The 20393-nt window shown below is 42.6% G+C and overlaps 1 protein-coding gene across 1 annotated transcript in view; it reads left to right on the top strand.

Moving 5' to 3' along the window:
- The first annotated feature begins 466 nt into the window (after window positions 1-466).
- ARHGAP35 (Rho GTPase activating protein 35) overlaps window positions 467-20393 on the top strand; it is a 105885-nt gene continuing 85958 nt past the window's right edge. Inside the window, exon 1 of the mRNA XM_044988680.1 lies at window positions 467-525. The gene's annotated coding sequence lies outside the window, so the exon portion shown is untranslated. The remainder of the gene's footprint in view (window positions 526-20393) is intronic.

The following is a 20393-nucleotide window of genomic DNA, read 5'->3' as shown; positions in this document are numbered from 1 at the left end:
CCAGGGTGGGGGAATGTGTGGGAGTCACGGGCAGTCGGGGATAGGCGTGGGGCGTGCAGGGGGCAGGCGCCGGGGTGCGGTCACGCATGGGGCTAGCGGGGTGTCCGTGGGGTGCCGGGGGGGGGTCACGCGTGGGGCTGGAGGAGGGGTGTGGCCGCACGTGGCGCAGCCAGCTCAGACCCGGCGGCCCCGCCCCTCTGCTGCTGGCGCGCGCGCCCGCCCATGCTCTCGCGTGTCGCGCGCACGCCGACGCGCGCTCTCCCGCCCCGCGCTGCCGGAGCCCGCGGCCCCGCCCCCTGCTGCTGCCGCCGCGCGCGCGCGCGCTCGCTCGCTCGCTCCCGCGGGCCTCGGCGGCGGAGTCTGAGGGGAGGAGGAAGGAGTCGCGGCAGCCGCCGCCATTACAGGCCGAGCCCGCCCCGCGAGGGACTCGCCCCCCCCACCGCCGCCGCCGCCTGGGGAGAAACATGGCGCCGCCGCCGCCGCCTCCCCCTCCCGGAGTCCCGGGCCGGACCCGCCGCCGCCAGGGTAGGTATCGCCCCCCCTCCCCGCCGCGCCCGCCCGGCCGGGCCCCTCCCCCTGCGCCGCCGGGAACAATGGGGCCGGGCCCCACCCCCTGCCGCGGCCTGAGGGGGTAGCCACCCCCCACCCCGGCATGTGGGGGGAGGGGTGGGGAGCGACCCCCCCCTTTCCTGGCATGTGGGGGGGAGGATGAGGAGGGACCCCACGCCCACCCCAGCATGTGGGGGGGAGGGGGAAGGATGAGGAGGGACCCCACGCCCACCCCAGCATGTGGGGGGGAGGGGGAAGGATGAGGAGGGACCCCACGCCCACCCCGGCATGTGGGGGGGAGGGGGAAGGATGAGGAGGGACCCCACGCCCACCCCGGCATGTGGGGGGGAGGATGAGGAGGGACCCCCCCATCCCCTCTGACATGCGGGAGGGGAAGAGTGAGGAGTGACCCCCTTCTCCCTGCCTAGAGGAGAGGGGGTGGAGGATGGGAAGAGTGACCTGCCCCCCTTTCCAACCCCTGATCCCTGGGGCCTGAGTGGGGTGGGGGGTGGAGCATGACTATCCCTGTCTCTCAGGCCCTGGGAGGTGGGGTGGGTGTTCCCCTCCACCCTTCTGGTCATGGGGGCAGGGGGATGGTGAATTGCCTGCCTTGCCCCTCCACCTGGATGCCTTGTGTCAGGGGGTGAGGAGCAGCCTCCTTCAGCCCCTGCTTACATAGTGGGGAAATATGCCCTCTTTTTCTGACCCTGTGACCAGGTACCATGAAGCAGCCTCCTATCCCTCATTGTGGCCCTCGGGGAGGGTTAAATGTGAGAGCCACCTAGTGCCAGGGAACATTGGTCCTCTCACTTCCTTCTAGGTAGCTGTTGCGTCAGTCCCCACCCTCCTGCTAAGGTTTTTTCCCATTCTTTTTCTCCTGTGTCAACAGATAGCCCCCTCTCTTGTGCCAGGGGGAGGATGAGGAAGTATATGGTTGCTGCCAGGGAATATTGTTCACTGTTCCTGGGGTTTTCTCCTAACCCCCTTAACCCACTCCTCCCATGTCCTAGAGTGGTCTGCTCCACCCTTAGTGCCAGGAGATTTCAAGATATGCCCCCCTCCTTAGTCCTCAGGCACAGTGCCGCAGATTTTAGGCCTCGCCCTCTCTATCCTCTTTGCTTTGTGCTTGCTAGGGGAGGGGTCCAGAGTAAATTTACCCACTCTTTCGATTATAAATAATTTCTGTGAGCTGGGGGGGGGTGGGGGAGAGAAGACCCCTTGTCCCCACAAAAAGAGATGTGCTTTTCCTCCCTTGGCTCCCAGTATCCCCATGCAGATAGAGAACTCCGATTTCCCAGTCGCTGGAATCTCTGGATTTTGTTACTGGTACTGTAGAGATTCCCTCCTCTCTGGTTTGCCATCACTGCCCCCCTCCTGTTCATATGCCTCTCTTCACCAGTTCGTGGGAGAGCTTGGCCACCTCCGAGCTTCACCTCACAAAATAAATTCTGTGGTGGGTTAGCATATGCAGTTGAATGACAAATGATGGGCACCAGTTTATCATACCTTCCGCTCTACTAGCCACTGCCCACCATCTCCTATAGAGCAAGGGGTCTATCCAGTCCGAGGGAAAAATTTGAGGATCGGGGGTCCCAGTTGTCTTCAGGAGCTTGTAGCATGCACAGTTAATTGGGACGCATCAGGCACTGGCTGGTAAAGTGGGGCAGTTGTCCCAAAGGGATTGGAAACTGCAGCTTTAAATGATTCTCTGCATTAAAATAGAATAAATTGGCTTTCCTGGAGGGTCATCACTCTTTACCTGTCCGTTCAGTGCAGACATATATATCCATTTTAGCACATCCTTTGGGGGGTATCAAGCTGCATATGTTTGTAATAATCCTTCCCGTAATCAGTTACTAAGGTCCAGTCCTCCTCACATTGAAGTCAACTGGAAACTTACTGACTTCTGTGGCAGCAGGATTGGACCACAGCTCTGAGGGAGCAGTTGTGTGAAGGGCTAGCAAGATTACACTGATCAACTTTGTTTTATCGTCTCTTACTTAGATTAGAAATCAGATCCTGTGTGTGTGTATCTATCACTGATACACAGTCACCAAGTAAAAACATTCCTATGTGATGTAAATCAAAATAACTTCAGTGATCAGTAGGACAATCATGAGTTTTTTATTGTAAATGGTGTCGAGGAACATTTAGCAAAGCCTGTGAGACAGAAAACACAGTTTCTTTTAGCCAGTTAATTATAATCAGGAAGATAATATGATCTGCAGTTTCTAAAAGGCCCTGCAAGTTTCATTTGCACTCCAGGGCAGAATTGTGCACCATTTTTGTCCCAGTAATTCAGGTTTATTCTCTTTAAGTGTGACTCTGTGAGGTCTGAAAACATTGTGTGTGGCAGTAAATATTTTCTTAGCATGGTGAACTAAAGGTTTGGACCTGTTGTTTTTTTGTTTTTTTTTAAACCATCATTCACATTCTTAATGGAAGAAAGAAATACACCTCTATCTCGATATAAAGCTGTCCTCCGGAGCCAAAAAATCTTACCATGTTATAGGTGAAACCGTGTTATATCGAATTTGCTTTGATCCACCGTAGTGTGCAGCCCCCCTCCCCCTCCCCAGAGCACTGCTTTACTGAATTATATTTGAATTCATGTTATATCGGGTCGCATTATATCGGGGTAGAGGTGTATTTGTGTATGTTCTTGTGCTTGGTTTACATAATAGAATGAGCAGACAGATTTACTAGGAGCTGATGTTTTTCCCTACTTGCTTGAGCTGATAACTGATTTTGTAAAGACTGTGGGATGAGCAGCTTTCCATGCTGTGAGCTGACATTGAAAGAAGGAATTCAAAGCAAATGATATATTTATATCTGCTTTTGTTCATGTATTGATGGCTTCAAGAATCTGTGGTGGTAACATTATCTGTGATAGTTACGTGTGCCTGTTGGTGTAAGGTAGTGTGTTTTCTGCATAGATTCTGCATTTCTCATCACTGGAACGCCTTTAGCAGAGATCAAGCTGGGTTAGTGAGGACATTCTTATCCAAGGAGTAGGTGATGAGGGTGTGTTCCTAACCCTTATTTCTGTGAAAGGAGCTGGGAATTACCTGACCTCTTTGAAAGGCAGCAATGGCCATGTTTATAATTTCTGGTTTTCCTGACTTGTAAAGCTGTTCAGTGTCACATTCTGATATAAAGTTACTTTTTATTTTTTCCAGTCTAGCTTGGACCTCACTTTTTAATACCCAAAGTGCTCAAGTCCCAAAGGAGGTGTTGGATAATGAAGAGGGTGGCAGTTAATGTGCAATACTGAATGTAAAGTTCTTGATTTAAATCAGTGTTTTGGTTGCATTGAACAGGTGAAATAAAGCACAAACATGCCCTGTTTCATTTTTTTGCAGTTATTCAAATGGAAATTAATTCATATTTTGGGGGGGAATCGACACTGTTTTTTGCCTTTGTAATTAAGACTACACATTTTTAAAGAAGATTTAACTTTTCATGCTGAGTCATTGTTGACCCAGTGCTCCAATAGCAAAGATCTGATTGAATGGCTTGAATTACTGCAATTTGTTTCTATATCAATATTTCTGAAAGTGCAGAGCCCTCCCTACTTTTTAATGATTATATTCATAATGTTCATTCTGGAGTTTTGCAGGGTTATTATGGAAGAGATCTTTTCGTTTTCACTTATTCTTCTGTAAATTTAACAGCTTTCTGTTTCTTGATTATGGAGGGTGGTGGGATTATTGCAACATTAAAGTATTCTCTTGAGCTGTGTATTAACTGAATTATTGCTTAAAATATTGTGCTCTTCCCATTCTGTTTTCTCCACATGCTACCTTTTGATTCCTTTTCTCTAAATTCTCAAGAAATGTTAAAACTACAACTGGCCCTGTTTACCCTAGGATTTTAAAATGTGTTATCTATCAGATTTTGAAAACATAGCTTTTTCCTCCTGTATGTCTGGCCTGGGAGACTGCATTTGTAGTGTTGGGTGCACTCCTTTGTAGGAGCTTGTAGTATTAGTTTTTTTTCTCAGTGGAAAGGACAGTGTCTATCCAGGGGGGAAGGCATGGAGAGCTGAGTACAAGGGGAGATAATTTTTGGCAGCCAGAAGACAACAAACACGTTGGACTTCTGGTTGTCTGAGCACCAAGTTGAACTGCATTTTGAATACATGGCCACTATCCCAAAACACAAGTTGCCATATTGATGCAGTCTCTGTTTGGACTTTTCTGCAAAGTGACTATAGTGTATTCAGCAAGCATCAGGTCTCTGTGCAACTAAGAAGAGACTGAATGTCCTGTCATATGCTCATACCCTGCATTCTAAAAGGCCTAAATGTTTTCCTGCTACGGTTGGTGGCTTGTTTACATATTATAAATTTTCTGAACAGGCTGTAGTAATTTTTTTAATGTAAGACCTTCCAAAATCTTTTTCTTTAGATAAGCAGTAAACATCTCTAAACATTTGACACTGTTCCTTTAAATATGAAGGATTATTTCTCCCTTTGGGAAAACTGCAATCATTTTACAGCATCAGATTTACAGAGATACGCTGTACAATCCACAACATACACCATATCCTGTGTTATGTACTTTGAAAATTAGTCTAACTGATGTATAAATTGACCATGACCAAAGCAATAAGTTTCTTTGTTGCCTATTAAAGCAGCATGTTGGAATTGTATTGATTTTTAAATATAGTTGCAATAGACCTCTGAGGAAACCTTTAAAATCCCAGTTTTTCCTTCTCCATGGAAGGTCAGTGATGTGCAGTTTCATAATCTATTGCAACCTCTGCATGTACTGACACATGGCAGCTGTGTGAGTGAGTGATCACACTTCACAGGAATAAAACAAGAGAAAAATCATTACCATTAATTGCCATAGGCAATTAAAAAGACCTTTTTTGGTAATAAATTGTTTACAAATGAAAGTGGATAATATGTTACATATGAGATTATTAGACTTCTGACAATGATTCCTAAATCTGGATTTTTAGACAAATAGGGGCGTTTATATCTAAATAGTGATTTTATGGGGGATAGAATACCTAAATGGACTAGTGATAATTGGCATTTTAATCTGGCCAGATAGAACTTGGAGTGGATGCTTGCTTAGCTTGTAGGTGGACTGCTGGCTGATGCTGCTATTATGATGTAATTTTTAATGGCCTGGATTCATTGATTTATTTCTTTAGCCTGCTGACTGATGTGAGATTCAAGCACTGATTAGTCAGTAAAAGAATGCAAATGAACCCATTTGATAAATGTAAAAAAAAAAAAATCTTCTGAGAGGACTAGCTGTGGGCCTGTGAAATTGGCATTTGCCCAGTAAACAGTCATTGAATACAAATGCTGGGAAGATGGTGGGTTTAGCTCCAGTGGCTAGTGAATTTGAGGGCTGCATGACTGAGGTTAGTGTCTTTGTCTTGTTTATGCCCAGATCAGTTTGCAGTGTGACATGGTGATGTTTACCTTTTTCATATGTAATAGTTTGGAATTTTATACAACACTGTCATCTGGGTTCTAGTTTAAGCTCTTGCTTCTAGTGGCATATGATATTGGAATGGGGAAAGTGTTGTAGTAAATATGCTTACAGAACAGTATACATTGTTACTTATGCTTTGATACTTGTGTTTCTGTTTTTCTCTGTCCTGATTTCTTTTTTAAATTATTTTCTCCTGATCTGGATTATCCACATTTTTAGTTTTGTTTTTTGAGTCCATTGGAAGTTGTTGAAAATAAACTAAAATCTGATTATTTTTTTTTGCCTACCACAATCCTGAGTGCTTGTTATCAAATATGTTGGTGCACATGTAGTGTCCTTGGTTATGCTATCACAGTTGCTTTTTTTATTCTCTGAGGTGCAGTGTGTGGCAATATGTGCCTATGGATTTGCATGCAAGTTTAAGACCATTATCCTATCAAATGGCCTTACTCTCTGATATTGTGGTGAAGTACTCCTTTTAACCATTTGGGGTCATCCACATTCTTGATGAAACCATCAGGATTCTTCATTTCCCCTTTTATTGCTGCTGTCTCTTGGCCCTGCATCTCAGCTTCCATCTTTCTGCAGATGGCTGGGCAGGACCTCCACCCCCCCACCCCAGGGAATCCATCAGTGCTGCTCAATTGGCTGAAGGGGTCACAGTTTAGCAATGCTTTGCATATTCCTTTCTCTCCTCTCCCAGGGGCAGCCTGCTGCCTCTGAAGTGCTTCCAGTGTTTGTCTCTCACATAGCAGTGCAAAGCTGTTTTATTAGGTCTCCGAGCCAGCTGTACTTATTTCTGACCATTACTTGTTGCTTTTTTGCTGCTACCCTCCTATACTTGATGACAAATTTTCCAAGAGTTTTTTTAGAGTTTTTTAATATCCTTTTGAATCCTCATCTGATTAGGATGAAATTTTAATATCAGTTTTGTCTGTTAAATATTGAGTACATTGGCAGTTGTTCGTGGTAGTTGTAATGTGCCTTAATTTTAGTTAATTGTTAAAGAGTGTGGAGAAATGTGGTGACAGGAGATTGGAAGGAGTAAGGCTGTAATGGAACGGTTCACTGAAGATCCAACACCCTGGAATATTGCTCTTTCTTGAAGTTGCTAGATCTAGTTTTTATTCTCACTTTACTGCTTTTTTGGGGGTGTGGGTGTTGGGAGGGGGTAGTGTTACATTTCTATTTGCAAAGAAAAGCCCTGCCTTCACATTCCTCTACAGTGGTTGACTCTGACCACAGCCTGACATTTCACTCTTGATTATTAGAGAATTTTTCTCTTTCCTAGTGAATGTATTTGATGGGCACCATTCATTCAGTAACTTATCCCTTGGATCTTTGCTCTGTTAAACTCGGTAAAGATTTTCACATTTAATTGGTACCTGGTACTCATATTCTCCTTCTTCTATCTTGCCTTCAAATGGTGGTTATACTTTTAAAGAAATTTTCCTTGCTGTCTGGGATTTCTAATTTTAGGACAGTGTCACCCAGGCTTTTCTTAGCTAATCAGTCACTGGTCCATTTATCTCAATTCCTTTGATGTCCAGTGTGATTTTAGAGCGGGCCTATAGTAGTGAAGCTGCATTGGTCCACAGAGTTAATGCTCTTACATGGCTGTGGTTTCAGGATAGGCTGTAGTAATGAGGCTGCGTTCCTCCTCTCTGCTAATGCTCTTACATGCACCGATAACAGGGCTGTATCTATAATTTCTTTTGGATATTTCAGAAGCCTTTGATATGCTGCTTTGACTGTGACACTATGGCAGCTTGCCTTGAATCCTGTGTGCTGGTTACTGGGGACGCATCACTATGGTTCTAATATATAGGGGATAACAGGCAGTCTGGTAGCAGAGTAAGATGAAGCTGCTGCGGCCCACATCATCTTGTTAAAAATAACAGACTATTATTTGAATTAAACAGTATGTCGGGGTACAGGGGAAACTTATAACTACTCATCTACCCAAGTATCAGGAAAACCAGTAAGTTGACTACCAAAAGTTGTTGCTTGGCACTATATACTAGACTTTTGAGCTATGAACCTGGGATCTGTTCTGCCTTATAATTTTATTTCTAACAATATTTTCAATATATTTTGGTTTTAATTGTCCTCTTACAGATAACTGATGAGGCCTTCTGCATTCTCTTTCACTTCATTTGTATGTATTATTCTGTAGCCCTTGCCTGTATTTCAGTTTACATGTTGCTGTGCATTTAGTTCAAAAATTTGGTTCTAATAATGGTATGCCTGTTTTCCTGTTGTCGTCAGACATGCGTAGAAATGTGAAAATTGCTCATTTCCAGTATAGTGGTCGTGCTGTTTCAAGGTCTTGCCATTAGTTCTGGAAATACCTCTTCCTATTGACTTTGTAGACAGTAACGTTTTGCTGTCTTGGTCTCTTACAAGATTCCTGTTTTCAGTAAGCCTCCTTCCCACTTTGTATCTGAGTGTATCTTTGCCTTAGAAGCAGAGCTCGAATATATTGTCCTCTGTTGAAGCTGTGACCCAGACACATGCACTGGTGTATCTTTCATTATTGATTATCAGGTCTAAAATTTGGAATGATACAGTTCTGTCCCACATATTTTGGGATGTACATTTGAATGAAAATAGCTTATTTCAGGACTTGCTTTGCCATGCTGACCCATTAACTTGTGACTTCAGACTTTCTTTGCTAGAGCAGAGAAACAGGTCTCTTGGGTCCCTGACTATCCTTCTGCCATGCGATGCACAGAATAGTTACAGCTGCTAGTTAATTTTTATCATCTATCCCAGGAGTGATCTTAAACTCTTATTCTAGTCCAGTGGTTCTCAATCTTCTTCCGCCGCTTGTGCAGGGAAAGCCCCTGGTGGGCCGGGCCCGTTTGTGTACCTGCCGCGTCCGCGGGTTCGGCTGGTCGCGGCTCCCAGTGGCCGTGGTTTGCTGCTCCAGGCCAATGGGAGCTGCTGGAAGCGGTGGCCAGTTCCTTGGCCTGCGCCACTTCCAGCAGCTCCCATTGGCCTGGAGCAGCGAACCTCGAGCCGCGATCGACCGAACCCACGGACGCAGCAGGTACACAAACCGACCCGGCCCGCCAGGGGCTTTCCCTGCACAAGCAGTGGAACAAGTTTGGGAACCACTGCTCTAGTCCCAGGTAGAGGGGGAGAATGTGCTTTTTTTCTTCTATAGGGCCTGATTCATGGAAGTCAATGGAAATACTCCCATTCACTTCAACAGGAGTTGGATCAGGCCCTAAGCTGTTAACACACAGAGCCTAATTCTGTTCCCTGTATTAGAGTAATGCAAATAGTATCCTGTAGGTATTCTGTTCTTACTTTGCTTTAAAAGATGCTAGCTTTTAGGTCCCACAAAAACAGTCACAACAAGATAACTTAATACAAAGAGAGCCTGCAAATGCTAATAAATTAAAAGTATTTGTTAAATTAACCTCTTTCCCTCTCTCCCTTTTGGACTTCTGGGTGTATAACTGTAAACTGAACATGTGTGTTCTGATAGGCAGTAGTGTCCAGTGACGAGCTCATGTTCGGATAACTTCCCTGTCTACCCAGATGCTAAACTGGAGTTGAGGACATCAGTCAACTGGTGTAAACAAATTATCTGCTTCTATGTACATAGCTTGTTGGTGTCAGATTTGAAATGCCTGCACTTTTTGGAGGCATAGTTTTGAATTCCACTGGGGTAATTTAGCCATATTAAGTTCCATTTAGCTTCCCATATGTGGTGTGTGTGTGTGTGAGAGAGAGAGAGAGAGAGAAACCTGAACAACTAAGGTCCCATCAGTACTGGTGGACATTAAAGATACGATTGCACTTCTTTTTGTAAGAGATGTGGTTGCCTCTGGCTTTTTTCCCTCCACTTCCAAATGTTGCTTTGTGTTGTGTGCACCTACTGGCTGCTGCTCTACACCACAAGGTAACTGTTTCAGTGCTGTTCATATATTTTTTTAAAGCACTTTGGGTGGGATCTGTCAGGTTGAAAGGTGCTATGGAGAGGCGTCTCAAACACTTACAGAGTAGCATATATTTTAATAGCATGTTTTCCTTCTCATTCACAGTCAAGCAGACCACTTCCCTTATGATTCAGGGTCACTTACTATCTCTGTAGAAAATGCAACAATTGTTTACATAAAACAATTTAGAAAAGTGATTAATGCATTTTTAGTTTTTTTTAGTGAGATTTAGAATTCAAAATGAGGAAGAGAGGACAACACCAGCTGACAGACAACTTTTCAGGGGCCACCAATGGTCATTGTACCATACTTCGAAAACCTGTGCACTGTGGAATAATGTAGTATGGCTGTAGATGTGTTTTAAAGGCCAGTATACGATGTAGGTTCCAAAGTCTCTTTGCAGGTTCTACTGAACTTTAATTTACTTTCTAATATTCCCAAAACCTCACCCAAGATTTTATTGAATTTTTCTTGATGTCCCCACAGATATAGCCTAAAATGAGCATGTGATCTGTAGTTCATAAGTTCATATCTCTCATGGTGGCAGTGGAAAAAACTGTCAATGGTGGACAGATACATGGAGTTACTGAAATTATCCTTCTATTTTGGACACAGTGTAATCTCTGGTGACTTGGCGGTTTAATTTTGTCTTCTTGATCTTCACATGGAATTGATATATTAGGGTAAGTTTTCCTATAGGCCTTGATTGGAGCAGAATTTCACACAATAAAGCAGCTCAGTGATGTACAAGGCAAAATACATCTTCTACTAATAAAATTCTGTATTTCACTACTAAGTGTTTCCAAGCCCCAAGAGCAGCTTTATTAGAAGTAAAGTTTGTCTATCCTGTTAAGTTTTAAGTAAGGATTCTTTTCTTGTGTATTGATCTGTGAGAATTTCAGTGACTAACAAAAACAGCATTCTAGATGTGTAGCAAATGGTGGTTAGATGTTGAAAGTGGCAGGTATGGTTATGGAGACTTCACACTTACTGGTTGAAAATATGGAATGTGCAAAGTCAGCCTTTGCTTCCATTTGAAATAAGTGTTTCTACTTTTGTTTGAGCACTGAACAAACAGTAATCCCAAGGATTTGTATAAATTATCAGTAGGCGAGTTGAGAGAAAAGGGGATTCTCTCTCACCTTCAGTGTTGAGTTCCTGGATTTATTCAGCCCCCAAGTGGGGGCAGGGACTGTAGCAGTCCTACAAGGAAACCTGTGAACATCCACGCTTAGGATGGTTACCCTGATTTTGGCTGTATACCAGTGTGCTGTGTGCTGTTCAGAGCATGGTGGGAATTCCACCTGCTTACCGTCCAAGACTTCATGGCTCATGTACAACCAGAGGCCGGCCTTGGCCACATGCACTCTATAAAGTCAAATTCTGCAGTCTTTGACTGGTAGAGATCTGGAGTTACCCATAACTTTAGTGATGTTACTCTGATTTACATTGGACAGAATTTTGTCCTATCAGTTCGGGACCCCCATTGTATTTTCTCCTCTAAAACAAGTTTGAATTTACATAAGCTAAATAGAAGATAGAAGGAACTGAATGATTTCAGGCATTTGAAAAGTAGTTGAAACACATCATAAACCTATATCTAAGTTTTGTGGCTAGTTCATAATGTGATGTGAGATGGGGGTAGGGTTAAACACTGTTTGTTCATAAACCATAGAGTTCTAGTGACATCCCCCCACCTCTGGAGGGAGATATATTTACAATCTTAACACTCAGATTTTTTCATTTGGGAATTCTTTACATAGAAATTTTTATCTGATATTAAAATGAGGTGTTACAAAGGCCATCCCATAAAGTAACACTTTTGTTTACACTGTGTGAAGAGTATTGTCACTCTTCTTCCTTATAATTTAAGGTGAATCAGGCTAGATAAATGTGTCCCTGTAAGAGATGAAGTAAGATCTTTTCATGTAGCTGGTCTAATTTGAAGTTTAATTTCTACAGTCAATTTCTGTAAAAAGATTAACTAGCACTGAGAGGACAGAAAGAATGGCTTTGAGGGGAAGTGGGGATGACAGGATTCAGAAACATCAGAGCAGAGGGGAATATAAGTTTTGCTGTACAATGATTTGATTAAGAGTCCATAAGCCAGTCTGGTAGTCACAACCCGGATATGGTAAGGCTAACAACTGGTATAATGAGGCTTTCTACATTATCTTACAAGCACTTGTCTCTGGATCTTTGATGCTAAAGCATAGTAACATTAGCCGATAAACTAATTTCACGCTGCCACTTTTCAGTTTTTGTTTTGGAAGACCATTTTCATAAAACCTCTTATTTAAATAGATGCTGTGATTAAAGTTGAGCTAAATGAGCAAATAGACTGAGGTGAGAAATGGGTGGTAATCCCATTAATCTTTAATTTTCTACTGCCGCATGTTCCCTTCCCTTAAAATGTACATCTACCTTTAACATAAACTATATCTCCACTGGGACTGAAACTTAATTAACTATGTTTAACTCAGGTCCAACTAAATTGGTATTTAACACAGTATGACTGGCCAGCATGGATGAGGCTAAATTATTAGTATGACACTGTTTTCTTTTTTAAAAAACATGATTCTAATGCAGTTTGCTCTCATCCTTGCTGACTCATGAAAGCATGTTAGGAAATAGTTTGTTGAATTTTGCTTTAAATTAGAGTCATAGGTAGGAATCTTAAATCCAGTTTAAGGGAATATAGATGGTGGAAAAGTCTCTACGCTTAAACCAAATTAAAAAGTTTAAAATGCTTTTCTACTTTTTTGGTGAAATGGCAATACCAGAAGAGGGATACCACCCTCATAATGGCGAACTTCATGCTTAATCCTGAGAAGTTACTGGTTGGTTTGTGTTCTGAATCATTAGGTTTGAAATCCCTTATGCATTTTTATAACACCTCGTGCCTGTATGATACTCTAGTCACCCCAACCCAGGGTAAACGAATCTGGAGGTGAAATAACCATTTTATTCCCTTCATCATTCAAATGCAGGTACAACTCACTTGAATCAAAATCCTTGGAGTAATTCACTTATTCTGTGAGTCCAAGAAGCAGGACTAACTTGAGCTTTCTGCTAGTCTGTAAACCTCCAGACACCAATGGCTTCCAAGAGGAGCTGATAGGGTGATGAGATTTACAAGATTCATTGTCCTGAGAGACTTCAGCATCACTATGACACTCCCTCTGATATAATAAGCCCCAAAACTCCAGTCTGAGCACAGCACCCTAGGTGTTTCTAAGGTACTACTTTAAATCCCACCTGTGGTTGGCCATATTCTGGATGGGATTCTCAGGTTGCATGTGGACGTAAGAAATGCAGTAGTAATTGTCTTGGTGGTCGGACCACTTTCTCCTCTATGTAGAAATAAACTCTCACTATTGCAGTGAAATAAGAAATTACTACAACTGTCTTTCCCTGAAAACTTTCGGCTCCCCCAGTTTCAAAAACTTTCTTATGGAAAAAAGAAACTTAGTGAGACAGCACAACTCCTTCCTTGCTACTTTTATAGACTTTAGCACTGAAGCCTCTTTCCCACTCTACTTCCCACACGTATTGTCAGGGTTCTCCAGTGGCAAAGTAGGCAGGAAGAAAACTTGTGCATCAGTGTCAGAAAACATAGTCTGATATAGACACGAGACACAGAATTTCAAGAACTCTATGTTGTTGTTGTAAAGGAAACAGAGAACTCGCATCTCATCTGCTTTTGAAGCAGTAAAATCATGTCCTGCAGAGCTTTGCTGGATGAAAAATTGCTTTGTAAACTCACGCTGCCACCACTCTTACCCTAGAATGTGTCATCTGCCTTTGCGAGGAATTATATTGTTTCACAGAGGAGATCACTCATATGTGGGATGGGCAAGAAGTAAAGGCCAAAAGCAGGCCCAGAAATACAAGATTTTGACCCATTCACATGAATTAGGCATGGAATCATTACAGCCACAATGTGTGACTCTGAGCCCTGCCTTTTCTGGATGGTAAAGCTAAAACATGTAGCTGTCTGACCAGTATTAAAGAAAACATTGCTTAGTGCAAGTCTTTGCAGACTACTGTCAGAGGCTGCCTTCTCTTTTCTAACCAAGATAAATAAGACGCTAGTACCAAAGAGTTTCCAGTGATACCTGTTAGCTGTCAGTGTCCTGGATAACTGTCAGGCTTCAGGGCATGTCATTGTAATTAGAAAGCATTTGTTTTGGTGAATGACTGCTTTCGATTCATAGCCAGGTGAAGTCCATTCATATTCCTCCTGCTGGGACACTGTTCTTTCTAATATTTCTGTTCACCACCTGATACTGCTTGATATATCTGTCCTGTCTCCCAAGATGCTGCAGGGATGAGTAGAAATGTTGAATGCCTCAAATTAGTCCTTTGACACCAAACTTGGGTGGTTGTTTTTTGTTTTTTGTTTTTTTTTTTGGCAGAACCTTCAGAACCCCACAAGGCTCAATCTTCTAACCCAGATCGTTCAACGTTTGTGTAAAGCTGAGAGTTGGTGAAATAACTTAGGCTGAAGTGCCAGCAATTCACATCAAAACTAGTCTCTGCATCTTTTTTTTTTTTCAAATAGTCCCATCTCCCAGACTTGTGAATGACTAGCCAAAATCTTTTCAGGGTGAAGAGCAGCTTGTTAAAGCTGACCCCTGCCAGATAGATGATGCTGGTAGGAAAAGGGAGTCACTTTGAAGAACTTGCCTCATAAATCCCCCACTATAGATGCCTTCCAATTGAGGGTATGTCAACACTGCAGAAAAAAAACAATGGCAGAGAGTCTGTGCCCTCAGCTGACTCGAGCTTGCACTGTGGGGATAAAAATAGCAGTGTGGATGTTCCCGCTGGAGCTAGGGGTTTGAGACCCTCGCCAGGTTAGAGAGTCTGGGCTCCAGACGGAGCAATAATGTCTACACTGCTTTTTTTGGCCCTGTAGTGTAAGTCCAAGTCAGTTGATCTGGTCTCTGAAACTCTACTGCAGGAGAGTGGGTTTCAGTGTAGACCTACCCTAAGTCACTTCATATCCATGGGATCTTTTTGGATTCCTGAATGTAACCAAATGGCCAAATAGTCATAGAAGCAAAAAATTCCCATTTCCATTCCTGTTTGCTTAGAAGGTTGCTCCCCATCCTATCAGACATCAAGCTGGCCTGTGGTCCATGTGTTTGTATAACCTCCAGGGTTGAGTATTACAGATGATCATAATGGTCCCTTCTGACCTTAAAGTCTATGAGTCTATGAACTCATATCTAGAAATGAAGCTGTGTACTCTTAGAGCTTTTTTAAAATGAGTACAAGACACAGTAGCCCTCCTATTGTAATGTGTTCACTATTTTCTGTAAACTCATCATCAGGCCCTTCATGGGATTGTCCCAAGCTACTTGTGAGATCTCTTCTCCCTTCACAAGAACGCCCACAAGAATGACATGCCACTGCAGTAATGAAATTGTTAGCCAATAGCAAGAGGCTTGAGGGTATGGGAGACAGAATTTTCACAGGGGCATTACCTGTGCTATGAAGCTCTTGCAAGTGATAAGAATGACCACAGAACCGGCCACTCAAACATACACCTCTCCCCCGATATAACGCAACCCGATATAACAAGAATTTGGATATAACGCGGTAAAGCAGTGCTCCGGGGGGGGGGGGGGGCGGGGTGGGCTGCGCACTCTAGTGGATCAAAGCAAGTTCGATATAACGCGGTTTCACCTATAACACGGTAAGATTTTTTGGCTCCTGAGGACAGTGTTATATCAAGGTAGAGGTGTAATTGCAAAATTCATGTCTTCAGTTAAGCTTTCCCTCAGTTTTCTCATACATGTGCACATAGTACACTTATTCATGCAAACATGCAAAAAAAAACTCCAAATGAAATCTATAAACTAATCAAGCTACTTTTGTTTGCATCGTTTCTGTACTTAGCTCTTTGGGAGGTGCTTAGGTGCCACAGAGATGTGGACAATACGTTGTTAATAACTGGCTGTTTTGCATACAATATAAATGCCCAAAGCTTTTGTGAATCCTGCTATACTCTTGGTCCATGTCTTGTGGCCTGGGATTAATGACTGTTTTTTTAAAATCCTTTTCAGTTTCAAATTTGATACATTATAACTCTGTTTGGTATCCCCTTGTTTTTGGAGGGTAAATGGAGTGTGTGATAAGCCTGTTAACCATTCGTTATTTTTTAAGAAGTGCTAAGATAACATTTTCAAAAGCATCAAAGTTCTATGAGAGCTAAGCAGGATTTAAGCTCCTCAGTGCATGTCACTTTTGAAAATGGGACCAAGTCAGGCACTTGAAAAAAATGTTACCCCTAATCTTTATACTTTTTGCCTACAGAAGTCTTTCTCTTCTGCTAATCACTTTTTGTGATCGCTCTCTGGACCTGTTCAGTTTCTGCTGAATTCTTTTTGGAACAGGTGACCATAACTGAACACAGTATGCTAGCCAAGGGAGTACCATTGATTTATATAATGCCGTTATCTCAAATATTCTCCATTTCTTAACAGAACTTAATGTCTTGTTTGGTTTGTAACCATTGAGACTATATTGTGTCCTGTTCCCTTCCTCATCCTGTAGTCTCAAAGAAACCCTGATTCTCTAAGGTGAAATATAACCCTGATAGCTGAATACAAACTCCAGAAGTACTTGGGTGTTACTGTGATGGATATGTTAGCAATACCTAGCTTGGAATAACTATAATGTGTGCAAAGGTCTGTCATGCTGTGTAGTTCTTAATGTGGAACGTAAGTGACAATTACATGTTGGGAGTTGACCTCTGGGAGCGGCACTGACATAGTTGTTTTTTGCATTAATGCAAATCATGCCCTTCTAGTGACATAAGATACTGTTGAAATGAATCTCCTGGCTGGAAGTCTTGTTAGCTTTAGTGGCATTTACCTTAAATCTATTGCATCTAGTGGATTGTTTTCTTACAGCCTAAATATTTGTTGCCTGTGCTGATGAAAGCCTCGGAAGATTCTTTTTGTATGAAAGAAAATGTCTCTAGCCACTTGCCAGTTGCTCGGTTCCTGCTAGCAGAGCTGGTAGCAGATCTTTTCTGTAGCTCAGCTATTAAATGTATGGCTGCCGGTTCAGTGGCTAAAACCTGGTCATTATCTATGTGATTATAGTTGCAGGGGTCTTAAGTAATCATTACGAACAACAGACTTACCTGTCTCCTTGAGGAACATCTTTGTCCAGTGAACAAACTGGTGGAGGTGGAGCTTCCAGATTGAGAGAGACTGCTTAACTAGAGCCTGTTTTTCCCCCCTTCAGAGAGTTTTAATGACCCAGCCAGAGGAGGAGTCCGGGCCGCTTGGCTATTGTCCAAGTATTCCACCATCTGAGCTGTGAGATATTACATGGCACTTAGATATCATAGTGATAGGGTCCTTAGAAATGCCTGAGATAGCTAGCTAGTAGCAGAATACCTCAAATTATTTGTTAGTACTGTCACTTCTAAATGTTTAGAGCATGATTCTGCCACTCTTACGGTATCTTACTCTGCAATTAGTCCCATTAGAATCAATGGGACACCTTGCAGTTAAATATTACTCAAAATGAGTAAAAGTGGCAGAATGGGCCCTTCATTTTAAGTGTTCAGCTTGCTTGTTAGTATGTTTTTAAGTAGAAATCAGGGCTTCTGTTACCTGCTGCAAATAACAGGTTGACATAATTTTTTTTTCAAACGTCTAGAGTAAAGACTCAGTCTGTTGTGCAACCTGACATTTTATTTGGCAGCCACGTAGATGTAGACCCTTCAATAACAAGGTCATTTCTGAAGAACATTTAGTGGCTGAAAATTTGGGACGTTCTTGTCTCGTAATGCATGTAGTTTTGCAGCAGCCTTGTTTAAAATGTAATATTTGGTCTGTAATTGGAAACAAAAGTCCAATTTACTGTTGCATTAGATTGCAACACTGGACATAATGCAGGGGTTCTCAGACTGGGGGTCGGGACCCCTCAGGGGTTGCGAGGTTATTACATGGGGGGTCACGAGCTGCCAGCCTCCACCCCAAACCCCACTTTGGCTTGAGCATTTATAATGGTGTTAAATATATAAACAAGTGTTTTTAATTTGTAAGGGGGGGTGGGTCACACTCAGAGGCTTGCTATGTGAAAGGGGTCACCAGAACAATAGTTTGAGAACCACGGACTTAGTGTGACTAGAGACTGGAACACAGCAAAGCTCTAGCTATTGGTACATTTTTAGATGCTGCTCATTGGAAGGTGTTTTTTGTTTGTTTTTTTGAGTTTTAGAGGGAAGGCTTGATAGTTAAATGTATTTAATCCACCCAATGACAGGCAGGAATCCTTATATCCCTCCCCCACTCATTTTCACAGCTCTGGAATGTGGACAGATGACTACCGAAGTTCAGGTAATAATTTATAATGGTGCAGCTAGCATGACTTATCAGGGTTTAACCTTTAAAAAAATCCCTCAATATACAAGAATGGAAAATGAGATATGAAGTTTCACTGTTTTCAAAGCAATTAATCAAGGTGACTTAACTGGTTCAAAAGCAGAACCAAGGTGAATTCCTTAATGCTCTGTTAATTTTAGGGTTCTTTTCATTTAAAACAATCGCTTTGTTCAAAGGCAGCTAGGTTATAGTTAGATTTTATATCTTTTATACAAATTAAAACAGTATTAACTGAGTAGATGCTGATATTGGTGAAAGCCCCATTGCTTTGGTCAGTAAAAATTACACTGCACAAAGTATTCTAGGTGATAGTCTTGTATGGACCAGAGAGCGTGGGGCGGACAAGAGTCAACCTAGATGTCTTAACTTTATCTTTTTATTTCTATAATCCACATAACTGCCAAAAATATAATGAAGGTACTGTTCATTCATATCTGATAATGAAATCCATCAATAGATACTAGGAATCTGAAACCTAGGAATTTGAAGGACTCTTCTTAAATTTCAGCAGCGTGTTGCCCCCATATTAGCTTAATTAAGTTTTAAAGTGAAAGTAGTTCAAAACTACACTAACATGTTTAAAGGCCTGGTTTTTGTGTTACTATTTTCATGTTATTTAGCATGTACACAAGGGTCGAAAGCAACATGGCAGGGCTTGGTCGTAGTTGTGCTCAGATATACAACGATAAACTGACGGCATTGCGAGATAGGAAAAGTTGTTTTCTGCACTGGAGTGGGACATCTTTGCCTCTTGGAGCTGAAGCCACTGTAAAGGAGTCTCCCGTGGTATGTAGAAGTACTGTGGCCAGCCACCTCTCTATGAAGGCATTTTTGCTGTATAGGAAATAGCCTATTACTGTCTTGGTGTGTGGCTGTTGAAAGAGAAATTATATCAATATAGTCATTTTTAGACTGCTGATGAATTTTGTTCCTTTAGGAATATGGTGGCTTTTGTGCAGAATTGTTTGTGCTTGTGTTCTTTTACTTGAAATTAGAGTTAACTCTTAATTCACTTTTGTCACTTTTTCCACTTTATATCTCCTGCAGTCTTTTAATAAAATTGGAACTAGTCAAAATCAGAGCTCAGGTTTTGGGTCCAGTAGAGGCTGGGAACGCTGTGGAGGAAGCATGGCTATGCTTTTGGGAGAAGGAAGTGCCTCCTTTCAATCCATAGCTGTACCGGGCATTGTGGGAATCCAGTACAGCCTAATGCAGACTTTGGGGAGGTGATATTGTGTAAAATGAGCTCTCATAAATTGCAATTGCAGGCTGATCTCCAACTTTGTCTAGTCAAAATCATTGAAAAGTGGTGCGTAAGCTCCAGCACCTAACCTGCTGACCTAGTAGGGCCTTTACTAAGCTGTCATGGGATAAGAGGGAAGGTTCTCTCATGGATTGGTAACTGGTTAAAAGATAGGACACAAAGGGTAGGAATAAATGATCAGTTTTCAGAATGGATAGAGTTAAATAGTGGTATCCCCCAGGGTCTGCACTGGGACCAGTCCTAGTCAACATATTCATAAATGATCTGGAAAAAGGAGTAAACAGTGAGGTGGCAAAATTTGCAGATGATACAAAACTACTCAAGATAGTTAAGTCCCAGGCAGAGTGCGAAGAGCTACAAAAGGCTCTCTCAAAACTGGGTGACTGGGCAACAAAATGGCAGATGAAATTCAATGTTGATAAATGCAAAGTAATGCACATTGGAAAACATCATCCCAACTATACGTATAAAATGATGGGGGTCTAAATTAGCTGTTACCACTCAAGCAAGGATGGTCAGGGGTGGTGTCCCTACCCTCTGTTTGCCAGAAGCTGTGAATGAGCGACAGGGAATGGATCACTTGATGATTCCCTGTTCTGTTCATTCCCTCTGAAGCACCTGACATTGGCCATTGTTGGAAGATAGGACACTGGGCTAGATGTACCTTTGGTCTGACCCAGTATGGCCGTTCTTATGTTCTTAAGCTTCAGGCAAGGGTATGACAGAGCTTTGGGTGGTGGCACTGGACAACCGCTGTGGATAA

The sequence above is a fragment of the Mauremys mutica genome, chromosome 15, assembly GCF_020497125.1.
Source record: "Mauremys mutica isolate MM-2020 ecotype Southern chromosome 15, ASM2049712v1, whole genome shotgun sequence".
NCBI classification, from domain to species: Eukaryota; Metazoa; Chordata; order Testudines; family Geoemydidae; genus Mauremys; species Mauremys mutica.
Note: the sequence above shows the minus strand (reverse complement) of the source record. Positions and strands in the feature narration are given on the sequence as shown.